Raw genomic sequence first — 14,963 nt, forward strand, 5'->3', positions numbered from 1 at the left:
TTATCAGTTCTTCTATAATCGTTGGAAATAATGATAATATGAATTAAATCATTGGTTTTACGCTTTAAGGACAACAACTTTTATTAGGGTCGGTCCAGAATATCCTCAAAAACCCAGGATGAGCCATAAAAAAGGGTCCCCCCCAATGGCTTTTATGTACACTTTTACAAGAAAAACCTACAACCTTTAAGTTGGTTTTATTATTTTTAACTTAGCTTGTAATTCATATGATAACGTTACAATCTTCTTCCATATTTATTATAATCATATTTGATCGTAAAAGATAAATATAATTTTTAAAGAAATCTTGGTAATTTAATAATAATAATATGATTTATTATTTGAGATGATTTAGTATTTAATCCTTAATAAAAAGATTGTTCGCATATTTGCTTTGATATTACTAACAATTCGATATTAGTTAATAATATTAATAGTTAGATTCTTTGTTAAGTATGAAATACAAAAATTTTAAATATTTTTATTTGATTAAATTTTAGACAAATAGACACTGAAAATTAGCCAATTAGTTGCCACTTTTGTCAAATTCCGACTCATGAATTAGGAGTTTGTCAAACTGGATCGCTTCACTGGTATGAACTACACTCGATGGGATGAGAAGGTCAAGTTTTACTTCTTGTGCTTAATATTGGTTTTGGGAAAGGATGCAGACCTTCAATCATTTTTTATTTGGAAAAGTTGAGATGTTGACGCAGAGTCTGGAGGCCTATGCCTTGGCCATATAAATAATTTTATATCTGACCACCTTTATGATATGCACGTATCAGCACATGTGACAGTTACATATCCTAAAGAGCTTTGGAAAGCCTTAAAGCTTAAGTACTAAGCACATAGATAATTTCATACCTTGTTTCTGAATACTTAGAAATCCAAATGATCAATGAAAAACCAATCTTAAAGTAGGTGAATGATCTCTAGGTCTTAGTCAACAAGCTGAAAATGGTTTCCCTCTCTCTACCAAAGAACTTCCAAGTTAGTGAAATTAACGCAAAGTTTCCACCTTCTTGGAAATATTTATCCAAGAGAATAATGCACAAGTATTAGGGTAAAGTCTGATCAAGTTTACACAATGTGTCAACTAGGGGTTCTGGCTTAAAAAGAAGAATGGGTTTAAGAACAAGAAATGATTGACACCCATGAACCGAGAGTTCAAGAAGACTAACTATTAGCAAACCAATAACCAACCAAGGAGAATCAGAAAGTGCAACATTTGTAGATAGGCCAGTCACCATGCACGAGAATGCCACATGAGTAAATTTCATCATACACATGGATTCGCAAATGTTGTTGAGGACTATATACACTTGGTGGAGACATGGGTCTTAAAGGAATCAACATGATTTTCTCAGTTACACAGGTAGTGGCAGTCCGAGGCTGGTTCATGAATTTAGGAGCTATTGTGCATGTCCACAGAAGTGTGTCGGACTGGCCGACTTATGCTCTCGTACGGGAAGGGACAAAGGTGATATACGTTAATGACCATGGACTTAGGGTCCACAACATTCTTACGATGGATTTGAATTCAAGATTGTTCGCAAAGTTACCCTTCACGATGTGTTACATATCCTAGGGATCTCAAAGGAATTTTGTCAACAGATTAGTTTCATAAAAATGTGTAAAAGATGGTAATTATGCATGGTCATATGGACACCAAAAACAATTTCTTTTTGTTAGTCAAGCAATCAAAACTTATGGAATGTATCAACTTGACTTGAATAATAATATGTATATTATGGACGATCTAAGCATGATGTTTCTGTGTTAGATATTGATTTTAGTGATATTTGTAGTGCGGGTACATCTGTGATAGTGACAATACCAATAGTAATGGCATGACTGATTTTGACATGAATGAAGCTACTTTTTAGCATGCACTAACAGAATAATATTGAAAAATGAAAACCCAAAGGTATGTTAAAAAGAATACTTACTCAAGGAGGTAAGAGGCATTTCATTACAAAGTTTGTAATGAATTGAGTCGTTATTTTCATATTTACTTGTTATGATCAAAAGATGAATCTTTTGATGCATTTAAGTTGTATTAGGCTGAGATAAAAAAATCAGCATTAGAAACACATGAATACTATTGGCTCAGAAAGAGACAAAGAATACTTCAATCAAGAATTTGATACATTGTACAAAGAAAAAGGTATCAAACATGAAAAAACTTCACCCTTTACTTCCTAACATAATGGTTTGGTTTAAAGAAAGAATCAAATCCTATTCGAAATGGTAAACTGCATATTGAACCAATCGACTTTACCAAACTATTTATACGAGATGCATTATTGACCTCTTTCTATATACATAATAGGATCAATATTCATGTCATTCCTACAAGTCCTTATGAGTTTCTAAAAAGAATAAAACAAACATATACTATATGAGTGTGTATGGTGTGCTTCCTACTATCCTACACATAATCCTAAATGATCCAACATAGGAGCCTAATGTCACGGACGCGAGTTCGACATTACTCCTTGCCCATGCGACGTATCGAGGTCCCCCATAAAACCCTGATACCAACCTCCCATGTTACACATGCCAACTGGTTTCGCCCTGCCATGGGCTCATCAGGGAAGCGTCACTAACCACCGACCAGTTGTATCTCTAGAATGCTACGGCCCCCTTCATTGTAACGCACTTCAGTGACTCGGCGATACAATAACGACTAGCATAACAACGTCCCTTGGGCTAGAACGCCCCCTTTTGAACCCAATGGCAAGCTATTCCAGTGGCATGGTCTTTGTCTTCTTAGTCAACACGGTCACGGGATATCAGCCCGTGACACTCTCCCACCGCAAAATTGTCGTACGTCCTCGTGCGATGGAAGAGGAACTTTTGTCCTTTTGAAATGGCCTTTCTTTTGATGCCAAGTACAATCACATACCGCTACACTGGATCCCAACTGTTATACTTCGAAGTCGGAATCCTCGGCATGTGCCCACCCCCATTACTTCCTTCAAGGAGGTCGAACATTCATCGGTGTATTGCTCTTGACTTCGCACCAACCCACCGACAAGTCCATACTTCTATGGACCCCACGAATATGCACGATCATAGTGGCATGTCCCTTCGCCGTTTGGATCTGATACCACTACAAGAAAAAAGTAATTTTGCTAGGAAAGGATTCCATTGCGAAAAGCTGAAATTCCGTTGCAAAGGACGAATAGCGATGAATTTTGCGACGACCGAGCTCCGTCCCAAAAAACTCTGTAGCGAGCGTTTGCTAGGGAAACAATCATTCTGTCGCAATTGTGACAACAGAATGAAATCGATGGTAGATGGTATTCCATCGTGTATTCCGTAGTAGGATTCCATCACAAATTCCGTGGTAGTTATTGCATCACAAATTCCGTTGTAGTTAATCCCTAGCAAAATCCGTTGTGATGATTCCCTAGTAAATTCCGTGGTGGTGAATCCCTAGTGAATTCCGTGGTGGTCATTCCCTAGTAAATTCCGTGGTGGTGATTGCGTAGCAAATTATGTGGTGATGAATCCCTAGCAAATTCCGTGGTGTTGATTCCCTAGCAAATTCTATGGCGATGAATCCCTCTCCATGGTCGTGGATCCCTAACAAATTTGGTGGTGATGAATCCCTAGCAACTTCCGTTTGATGACTTCCTAGAAAATGTTGTGGTCATGAATCCCAAGCAATTTTCGTGGTGTATATTATATATCATATTCCATATCAAAGATTCCATATGGACGGATGGATAATTGATTTATAAATTAGATCCAAATTATTTTGTTGTAATATATGAAAAACAAAAATAACAAAAAAATGAAATAACATTATATCATAAAATAATATAATAATTATTTATTACATGGAAAAAGGAAAGTTGCTAATCTAAAATAAATACTTTGCAATAAACATATATCAACACTTTATGACCTACTAGTGTTGTTTATTTGTAAAGACATTAATAAGATCTATTGCCGTTTAAAGTTGTTTTTCAAGTTTCCCGACTCTTGCGTTGTTTTGTTCTTCTTGGGCCTTCATCATTTCTTTAAGCTCTTCGTTTTGCTCTTTTTGTTTAGCAACAAGCTCCCTCATTTCTTCTATTTCATAATATTTTTTTCTGGAATGTAAGATACATCCGTTTTACCGTTCCTATTCGGAACCGCCTTGGCAAAAGAGCCTAATCCATAAAGTCTTTTTTTTATGACCACCAACAACATCATCAAATAGCTTGTCCTCCTCAAATTCAGCACCTTCAGTTTCCAACTCTTCCTGTTTTTCTGGATAGGCCGCCTACAAAATAAAAATAATATAAGTTAAAAGATATCAAAGTTATAAATGATACTATAGACTAGCTACAATATAAAAGTTTAATTGCATTGAAATGAATATTACATGAATTTGTCTATCTTTTTCATTTGTGAAAGTGAATCCATCGTGATTCTTTGTGTATGTATACAAGAACAATTCACTATGGGGTGGATCACGTCCTAATTTCCTCTTCTGCCTAATTACCATAAAAGTTCAAATATACAGATAAACATATATAAACATTGATGTACAATTAAAAAAATTACCATATCAGAAGCTATCTTCAAATGACTTGCGGATCCAGCGTTATGTGTAGCTTGTGCTACTCCATCGACCACATCGTTACGCCTATTTTTCTTGTTCTGCTCGGATTTTAGCTTGTATTCATTTGTTTTCCATTTTAATTGCCAGGAGTTCAAGACTTCATGTGGAATATGAGTTGGTTTAAAGCCATATTGGTTTCTTTGTGGGCTCCGCATGTTGTAGAAATATTGTCCATAACTTTGTGCCGCTTTCCTTGCCCAAGCTTGCCTCACCACCGAGTCTATTGTTTCATCCCAACAACATTTTTTCTACACATTAACAATATAAACATAAGTTTAAATGTAAATGTTTACCAAACAACAATTTATCACATATAGTTAACTACCTGGACTCCTCCCAATATAATTCGCGCATTTCTTTGGTTACTTTTCCCTAAGTGTACCCTTGTGGATCTACTCTTTGTAAAAAGGACAGACTAATAAAGTGTGCACAAGGGCCTGGTGGCATGAGCCTGCAAGTAATCATGTGATCGTTTTGTTTTGAATTGATATGTACGTGTAAACCAAAAGGTTATACATAGAAAAAGTTGTAAGATATGATTGGTAACTCGTGTTTTTTTTCCAAACATGAACAGTTAAACGTCAATCTCGTCCACAATCTTCAGAGGAATTGTTTTCACCTTCTACATTTTCCATAATATATCGATTCATGGTTGGTTGTGTTGGTGATGGGGTAGATTCTGGGATAAGTGTTGTTGATGGGGTATATTCTGGGGTAGGTGTCGGGATAGATGTATATGTTGAGGATGTGGTAGTTCCTTTACTTAAGGAGGATGTGGTAGTTACTGTAGTTATGGAGGATGGTAGTGTAGATGCCAGTTTTGAGGTTGTGGTAGTAGATATAGGTATTGATGATGTGGTAGTGGATATCGGTGTTGAGGATGGTTTCGATGATGTAGGTGCTGAAGTTTTGGTTATTGATGTAAGTGTTGAGGATTGTATTGTTCCAGTTTATGAACTTTTGGATGTATTTGCTGAGGATGGTGTGGATGTTGTAAGTGATGTCGAGGAAGTGGTAGTCATGGTTGGTGTTAATGATTTAGGTTTAAGGGATTTAGTGCTAGATGTTATAGGTGCATTGGATGTGGTTGTTGATATTAGGAAGTCAATTTCTTCATATTGTAATTGTCTGCTTATGAATTTTGTAATTGAAGTCCTGTTGCGGTTCAAAACCTCTGGTGTAACGAATTTAGTTGGCTTCACACCGGATGCTCCTTTTGCTTTCAAGTTCGACATGTTTCTTGCTTAAAAATAAACCAAAAAACTATAGTCAAGACCAATGTATTAAAGATGATAAACGACTAATGAGCAGAGAGAACAAACAAACAATAAAAATAAATTATAGATGAAGGCATTACTACGCATGCAAACTATTGAATACAATCAAAACCAATTTAGTTGTAATTTAAGATGATAATATACATGAAGATGATCAGAGAACAAGAAACGATGATCACGACAATAGTAAATTAAATAGAAATAAATTTTAGATGAGTGACAACCTATATCGCCAAAGTCAGTGCACAAACGTAATGAACAAATATTTCGATCAATTGGCCGCCGGAGATGATGATTACAGAAAATGTAAACCCTATTTCTAATCAGTAAAGTTATCCTAATATCCAGCCTAAACATGTGTAGGTTGGAGGGAAAGGAATTGCGAAATATATTAGCGCTAAATATTTAGTAATTCAAATTTATTAAAGTAGTTCCAGATTGATAGATAGGGTGTGTGTGTGTGTGTGTGTGTATATATATATATATATATATATATATATATATATATATATATATATATATATATATATATATATATATATATAACGACAAGAAAGAACATAGACTAACGAGGTGTTCGTAGCATAATTTTAATTTAAAATTATAAACAAGAATTAAACAATAATAAACTATACATCTTTATGTTGTTATGTTTAAACCAAAATTTATATATAAAATACGTACGGGTTATGTCAATATATATGGTAGTTGCTTATATTGTCATGGTATACCCATGCATGGATGATATACGGGTCATTGGTCAACGTGGTAGTTGCTTATAGTGTCATGGTATACCCATGGATGACATACATGTCATTGGTCAACATGGTAGATGCTTATAGTGTCATGGTATACCCATGGATGACATATGGGTCATTGGTCAACATGGTAGTTGCTTACGGTGTCATGGTATACCTATGGATGACATATGGGTCATTGGTTAGCGTGGTAGTTGCTTATAGTGTCATAGTAACACCCATGGATGACATACGGGTCATTGGTCAACATGGTAGACGCTTAAAGTGTCATGGATGGCATATGTGTCATTGGTCAACATGGTAGTTGCTTATAGTGTCATGGTAACACCCACAAATGACATACGGGTCATTGGTCAACATGGTAGATCCTTATAGTGTCATGGTAACACCCATGGAAGACATATGGGTCATTGGTCAACATGGTAGTTGCTTATAGTGTCATGGTATACCTATGGATGACATGCGGGTCATTGGTCAACATGGTTGATACTTATAGTGTCACTGGATTCCCATGGATGACATATTGGTCATTGGTCAACATGGTAGTTGCTTATAGTGTCATGGTAATACCCATGGATGACATACTGTTGAGAGAAAAACTTGAGACACACTTGAACAAACGTTAGAACAAGTATAGTTGCAGAATAGTTTATCTCAAAGGATCTAAAAGTTCAACAATAATAATAAGTTAACGAGTTAGATAATTAGAGAGTTAGTTGCGGAAATGAAAGGAAATAGAAATGACAGCAAGTAATATATCAAGTATACACATAAGTTGATTCATAACATGGAATGCATTCAGACCAAGTTAGTAAGTGAGATCAAACTTAGTGATTAAGTCACGAATAACTTACTCTGAAGAGAAATAATATTCAGTTATGTTTTAGTGAACTTTGAGAGTAGGGAGAGATTTAAGATGCGTAATAAGATAGAATAGAAGTTGTGGAAGTTATATTGAATAAGAAAGATTGAGCTCTATTTATAGAGACTCGGGAAATACATTGGATCAAATCTCTAAGAGTATCCATGCAAGGCATACTGGACAATAGATAGTATTACAACAAAAATAGATAAAGTAAAGTAATCGTCTAATAAAGAATGACTGCGGTTGATGACGACTTCGGGTGAGGTTGCTGATGAAGGTCTGGCTGCGGATTCTTGTGGGCTGCGGTAGCTGAAGTTCAAGAGGGTCACTTTTATGATTCTACAATTTCTCCCTAAGTGACCTCTTTAACTTGTCTTCAGTTATCAAGTTTTAGGAACTTGATCAGAATCCACCAAAAATTTCTTATATTTTCCAACCATGTGATCCTTCTTAAAATTTCGAAGTTGACTTCGGCAGTCGTGTGCTTTGATCTTTCAATTGCGGTTCGACAAATTTCAAGTTGCTTCCTTGTGAGACGATTCATGGCAGTCATAGGAATGAAGTATTTGATTTTATCGACCTTCCTTTTGAAAATGACTCCGAGTTCTGGGAAGTTTGTTGCACCTAAAGATCTCTCTTGATAACCTTCGGTAGGCATCAGTGCAGGATCAAGTGGTGGTAGATCGAAATTTTTAGCCATTGTAGGGTAGATGTCTGCATCAATCTTTGCAAAGTCACAGACGGTTTCCCTCAGAAATGTGCTTGCCCTTTCAAGTGCTACCTTCATCTTCGGATACTTCTCACTTTTGTTTTGGAACACGTTTGCTATCAGGAGGACTTCTTCTGGATTCATACATGGGAAGTTAGCTTGGGTGCAGACATAGTCCTGATTCCTTGTTATAAGAGTATACTGAATGAAGTCAGCTTTCATGAATTCCCGGGGCTTAAAGCATGTTTGGCATAGAAACGATTGAGTCTTTCGAATTCCATAGGCAGTCACTTGTGATCAGGTAGGCTACGGTCAAACTGCTCAAATACAATGAAGTATTTAGCATTTGGGGAGATTGGAACATCCCAGTAACCGTCAGAAGGAGGTTCAGCATAAGTAAGGTAGGGTTTGTAGTCATCATCCAACAGTCTTTGGTGAGGATTGATCCAGGAATTGACTAAGGATTCATCCATGGTGATGTCGAATCCGTTCTCTCTCCAGATGAGTTCAGCAAACTTGGCTGCTTTCCAATCTGCTTTCTTCTTTTTCGTTGTGGGAGAGTCGTTGGAGTGTTCGGATGACATATTGGATGCAAGATTCTTGAAGTGGGGAGGAGTCTCCGGTTGCTCAGTAGAAGATTCTTGAGTGATTTTCTGTTGCGGTGAAGACTGATGCGGTGGTGTCTGATGAGGAGATGGTCGCGGTGAGGGAATTTTTTCAGTTAAGATGGGGGGGCTCCTTTGGTGAGAGACGCTGTTTGAATGATGGTCTTTATCACTTCCCCCTCTTGAGGAATGCAACACCGGAGCATCCTCAAGCCATTGTTTGAGACCATCGATTTTGGCATACACCTCCTGGAATTGAGCTTTAAGAGCATCAGCCAGTTGTTGATTGTCTGGGATGGCGGTGTTGAAGAGTAGTCGATGAATCTCCTTTGTAAGTTGAAGAATCTCCGAGCCATGAAAATTTTGACGATAAAGATCGTTGAAGTGTGTTGATGGTGGATTGAAGGACTGAGATGGTGGACTCATAGGCAGTGTGAGTCTCAGGTATCAGCTTTTGGGAGTGAGTTGATTGGTCCGCAATGGCTGTTTGTAAATCTGCATTGATTGCGGATACCTCAGAGATGAGGCGCTCCGCAGCAGACATGAATTGCATATGATCAGCCTGGTGACTTGTATCCAGGGATTGGATTCCCATTTCAACTTTCAGGAAAATGCGCTCAGCAGCCAATCGTTCACGGGTTTCCAGTCTTTCAATTCTTTCAATTAAGGACTGTGGTCCTGGAATGTCTTCAGGTTGCGGTTGAGTGGGCTTAACTGCAGCTAGAATTTGATCTACTTTGGCTTGTAGACTCAGAAACTCTTTTCTGGACACAACCATCTTCTTTTTCTTCTTTTTCTCTTTCAGCTTGGAGGTTGAGTGTTGTGAGCCACTCGATTCTTCTTCTTCATCAAACATCATCAAATCATCATCAGAACGGTTAGGCTAATTTACCTCATTGAGATCGAAATCATCGAATCCGAAGGTGGGAGCAGAGCTAACTTCGATTGTGGTTCCCTCGTCTTGAGAATCTCGAATAGTTGGAGTTGGAGTTGGAGGGAGTTTAGATGTTCCTTCACCACCATGAGTGGACTGAGGCTTGCGGATCGTCTCAGCCATTGCGGTCATCCACTCTTGTACTTTCAGAATGCTGGCTACGGTATTAGCATTGTTGATTGCGTCCGCCCAGTACTTGGCTACGGATTGAATCTCCTGTTGTTTCTGTTGAAGTTGCTTGATTTGCTGATCCTTCCTTGCTTGAAATGCCCTACGAAAAGCGGCATATTTCTTGATATCAGAGTTAGAAACCAGAGTGTAATGTAACCATGAATCATTCGATTCATCACCGTTAAATCCTTGGAATCGCACCGAGGTGTCCCTCGGGTCCACGGATCCTTACACATTGGTGCTCACCATGCCTAAACCACCTGTAAAAGATGTGTGTAGAGTAGGATTTCCTGAGCTTCCTCGGTCTCCTTGACCAGTGGTCAAGTCTAGCCTCGGCTCAATTCTGGCAAAGGCAGAAGAATTGCCCTGCGGTTGGGAAGGTGTTTACAGTTTTTGGGTTATAGATAAAAGGATGGAGTTCAACTCCTCAGGGGAAAAGAAGTGTAGACGGGAAGCCCTGGAGACCTTAGGGCGAGAACCAGTTCCATCTCCTTGGGAGTGAGCTGGGGGTGAGTCTCCACGTTGAGATGAAACAGACTCACTTTCTGTGTCTGAGTGGAATTCGATGGTGGTATTGAATGGGTCTGCGGCCACCCCAAGGACTACCGGAGCCTTTTAAGAGGCTTCAGTATTAGTTCGGTCATGCATTTGGTCTGTGGGATTGGTTTTTCTTTTCTTAAGTATAGAGATGGGTTGTGCATCCTCATCAGAATCACTCATAGAGGGAGAGTGAGGTCGATTTTCAGTTGATTCGTCATATGAGGGCACAGTTTGTTTGAGTTTTCGTTTCTTTGAAGGTTCAGCTTGTTTGGGAGAATCTGTTTTCTTTGGGGTTCCATGTTTCTTGGAGACATTGCGGGGGCCTTGATGGGCTGAGGCTAACTTCTTACGTCTTTTTGACAAAGACAAGTTGGATAGAGTGGTGGAGGATGGGACTGCGGTACTACCAGGGATAGTGCGTGCGGATGTGGCTTGTAGAGGCGGGGTAGGAAGGTATGGGCTAATACCTTCCGTAGCCTCTATATGGTCTGTGACTTCAGGGGTTTCAAGACCAAGGGTCGATAGAATGTGGACTGGTAGCCGTCTGATGGGTCCAAAAACGGATTGATCAGTAGAGGGATTGTACCTTTTAAGATCTTTGGTGATGAAGAAGTTGATATCGTTGCCCATGCTAAGTCCTGCATCCGCATGAAGATCAGAGATGCATAGAGACCAGAACCTAGCAAATGTGAGTTCGGTAGGGTTTTATCTTGGACTCTCTTTGGGAATGTACTGCAAGAAGTCATCCCACAAGATCTGACTGTAGTTGACATCATGGCGAATTAAGATACTCCATACCAACTCTAATAGCGTGAGACCCATATTATCAGTGCCTCCGGTTCGGCCTGACAGGCTGCGGATCACAAAGTGGCAAACGAATTGCCACACCGCAGGCAACTGATTTTTCTTGAATTTGCCTATGCGTTTGATCTTTTTCTGGTAACCCATTTGGTAGAGAGCTAAAAGAATGTCCGCCATGCTTGGAGTGAAAACCTTGGTTGAAGGATGAACTAGCAGATTGATGGCATTGATGAATTTTTCTTTTTTTAGAATGACCAAAGAATCGTTTACCAGATTCAGATGCACCTCTTGAAGATTTTCGAGGGGTCGATATGCAGAGAAGGAACATTTGAACAGAGTTGAAAGAGGAACCACATCTGTGAATGAATCGAAGGGGCCAAACAGTGGGTGATTGGTCAGGAACTTGATCATTAACTTGGTCGGAGCATTGTAAGAAGAATGCTCTTCGAACACAGCCCTAAAATTGCTTGAAGCAATCGTTGGCATTGGGTTCCTTGATGCAGAGTCTGAACCAGTAGGGTTTGCTGAGGCAGATGCCTTGGAATGTTTTTTCGAAATGTCAAATTTCACCATTGTTGAGAGGTTGAAGAAGGTTGCAGAAACAGAGTGCAAGAAAAATGGAGAGTAAGTTCGATGTTCAGAAAACGTAAACCTTTCTTGGGGAAGAAGAAGGGGTTTTATAGTGGTGGAATTGGAACGGTAATTGATTTTTACCCTAGGTGAAATTAGATAAGGTAAAAAACGTTTGGGTGTTTTCTTCGATTAGGAGATGAAATCTCAGCCACAGATTAAGAAAAGGTTTAATCTATTTTTCGAGATTTTCGAAAAAGGGTTGGCATTTAATGAAGTGTCAGTCTAAAACATCACGTCTGAAGAACGTGTGGTGAGGGTGGGTTTAATCCGTTGTATAAAGGGGAAGGTGTAACGGATTGGACGTGTTGGGGGTAATAGGAAGGGACAGCTTAAAAGGATTTGTTTATGGAAAAACGTTCTTTTTGTCATCATACCTAAAATAGATCTGACACAAGGTTTATTCAAAAAGGGAAATGGGACAGTTACACAAAGAATATTTTTTTAATGATTTTCTTATTTAATGAAGGGTCATTAAATAGCACACCATGAATCAAGAATTAATGAAACAGTTTGAGAAAACAATCAATGTGGTTGCAGATTGAGATTTCATTGCGGATGGATCATTTGCCATTGCGGATGGACGGTTGAAGGACTGCAGTAGAAGAAACTGAGGAGAACACTTGAACAAAAATTAGTAACAACAAACAATAAGGACCATTGAGAGATAAATATGATATATGGTTGCGGTACATATACTGCGGTACACAGGATATGCCAAAACCATCTATCATAAGTAACTTCAGTTAGGACCGCAACGGAGACCAAGGATGGTCTGCGGTACCTATCAATTCAAAAAGAATTGTGGGTCCGGATTCATCATTCCTAACATTTGTAAGAAACTATTGAGTTTTGTAGAGTCAAGTGCCTTTGTGAATACATCAGCAATCTCTTCATGAGTATGGACAAAAATTAGTTCAATGTTACCTTTCAGGATGTGGTCTTTGATGAAGTGATACCGTAGTTCAATATGCTTTGTCTTGGAGTGCTGAATTGGATTGTGAGAAATCGCTATCGCACTTTCAGAGTCACAGTAAATTGGTATCTGCAGCATTCTGTATCCGTAGTCCATAAGTTGTGTTTTCATCCATAAGACTTGTGAACAACAGCTGGCTGCGGCCACATATTCAGCTTCTGCGGTAGACAGTGATACACAACTTTGTTTCCTTGATGACCAGCTGACAAGTCTTCCACCCAGAAATTGACATCCACCGGAGGTGCTTTTTCTATCTAATCTGCATCCGGCATGATCCGCATCAGTGAATGCTTGTAGGCTGAAATCATTCCCTGCGGGGTACCATAAGCCAAGAGTCTTGCTACCCATTAAGTATCTTAAAATCTGCTTGGATGCGGTCATGTGTGACATTTTTGGGTCAGCCTGGTATCTTGCGCATACACCTGTTGCAAAAACGATGTCTGGTCGGCTTGCGGTGAGGTACATCAATGAGCCAATGATACCTCTATAAGTCTTGTGATCCACTGATTCGCCTGAGGGATCAGCATATATCTTATATCCGAAGGCCATGGGGACCTTAGCCGAAGAACAGTTGTCCATTGAATATTTCTTTAACAGTTCAGTGGTTTATTTCTCCTGATGAATGAATATTCCTTGAGGTACTTGTTTCACTTAAAGTCCTAGAAAGAAGTTAATCTCTCTATTCATGCTCATTTGGAACTTGTTGGTCATGAGCTTAGTGAATTCATTCACCATTTTTTGATCAGTTGATCCGAAGATGATATCATCCACATATATTTGTACAAGCATAAGGTGATCACCATTTGCTTTTCTAAATAAAGTGGGGTCAATCACTCTTCTTTTGTATCCGGACGAGACAAGAAATTCAGAGAGAGTCTCGTACCACGCTCTTGGGGCTTGCTTTAGACTGTAGACTGCTTTTTCGAGCTTGTAGCAGTGGTCTGGGAATTCAAGACTTTCAAAGTTCGGAGGTTGCTGAAGATAAACCTCCTCTTTTAATTCACCGTTGAGAAAAGCACTTTTCACATCCATTTGATGAACCTTGATGTTCTTGTGAGCTACGTATGCTAAGAAGATTCAGATGGCTTCCATTCGTGCTACCGGAGCATACGTTTCATCATAGTTAATAACTTCAAGTTGACTATATCCCTTGGCAACTAGTCTTGCCTTGTTTCTGACGACCGCACCGGATTCATCCAACTTATTCTTGTACACCCATCTAGTACCAACGATGGTGTGATCTTGTGGCCTCGGAACGAGCTGCCATACTTTGTTTCTTTTGAATTCTTCTAGCTCTTCTTGCATTGCGGATATCCATTCTGGTTCTAGTAATGCTTCTTTGATCGTTCGGGGCTCGACCGAGGACATAAATGCTGCGTAGTGACAATGATTAGATAAATCCTTGGAAGATCGAGTCTGGATACCCGCAGATGGGTTGCCGATGATTTGACCCGGTGGGTGGTCTTTCGTCCATACGTGTAGACGGGGTTGCAGATAATCAGCAGCTGTGGTAGAGGGAATGTCTTCAATATCGGAAGACTTTGCGGTTGGAGATGGCAGTTCCCCCTGGATTTGAGAACATCCTGCTGAATTATCTTGAACTGGGAAGGCGGGATTAGAGTTTTCTTGGGCAGATGGTGAAGGTTCCCCCTGGATTACAGACGGGAGTTCCCCTTGAACCTGAGAAGGTTCCTCCTGGATTGTCGATGGGAGTGTGATAATCCTTGAGTCTGTTCTTGTGTCAATGTTCTCGATGTTTTCATCATCCGAGTCCGAAGACACGTTTGATGGTTGAAAGTCTCTGCGGATAGGGATTGGAGCTGCATCCTCTAGTACTGGAACCTCGATGGTTGTTGTATTGTCCGGAGTAGAGTTTTCCCCCTTAACCGGCGAGGTGGAAGTATTTATTGATACCTCATCGGACGGTGTACGACCAGATACATCAGCATGCTGCTGCTGAGCTTCCAGGGACACAAGAACTTCGGATAACTTGGCGGTTTCTACAGGGTCGAAGAGATCATCATAGTTTACTTCAACTAGGTTTAGTGGACCCAAAGAGGCAGGAATATCACTTTC

Source organism: Lactuca virosa, chromosome 3, assembly GCF_052849685.1.
Source record: "Lactuca virosa cultivar CGN04683 chromosome 3, Lactuca_virosa_CGN04683_v6, whole genome shotgun sequence".
NCBI classification, from domain to species: domain Eukaryota; kingdom Viridiplantae; phylum Streptophyta; class Magnoliopsida; order Asterales; family Asteraceae; genus Lactuca; species Lactuca virosa.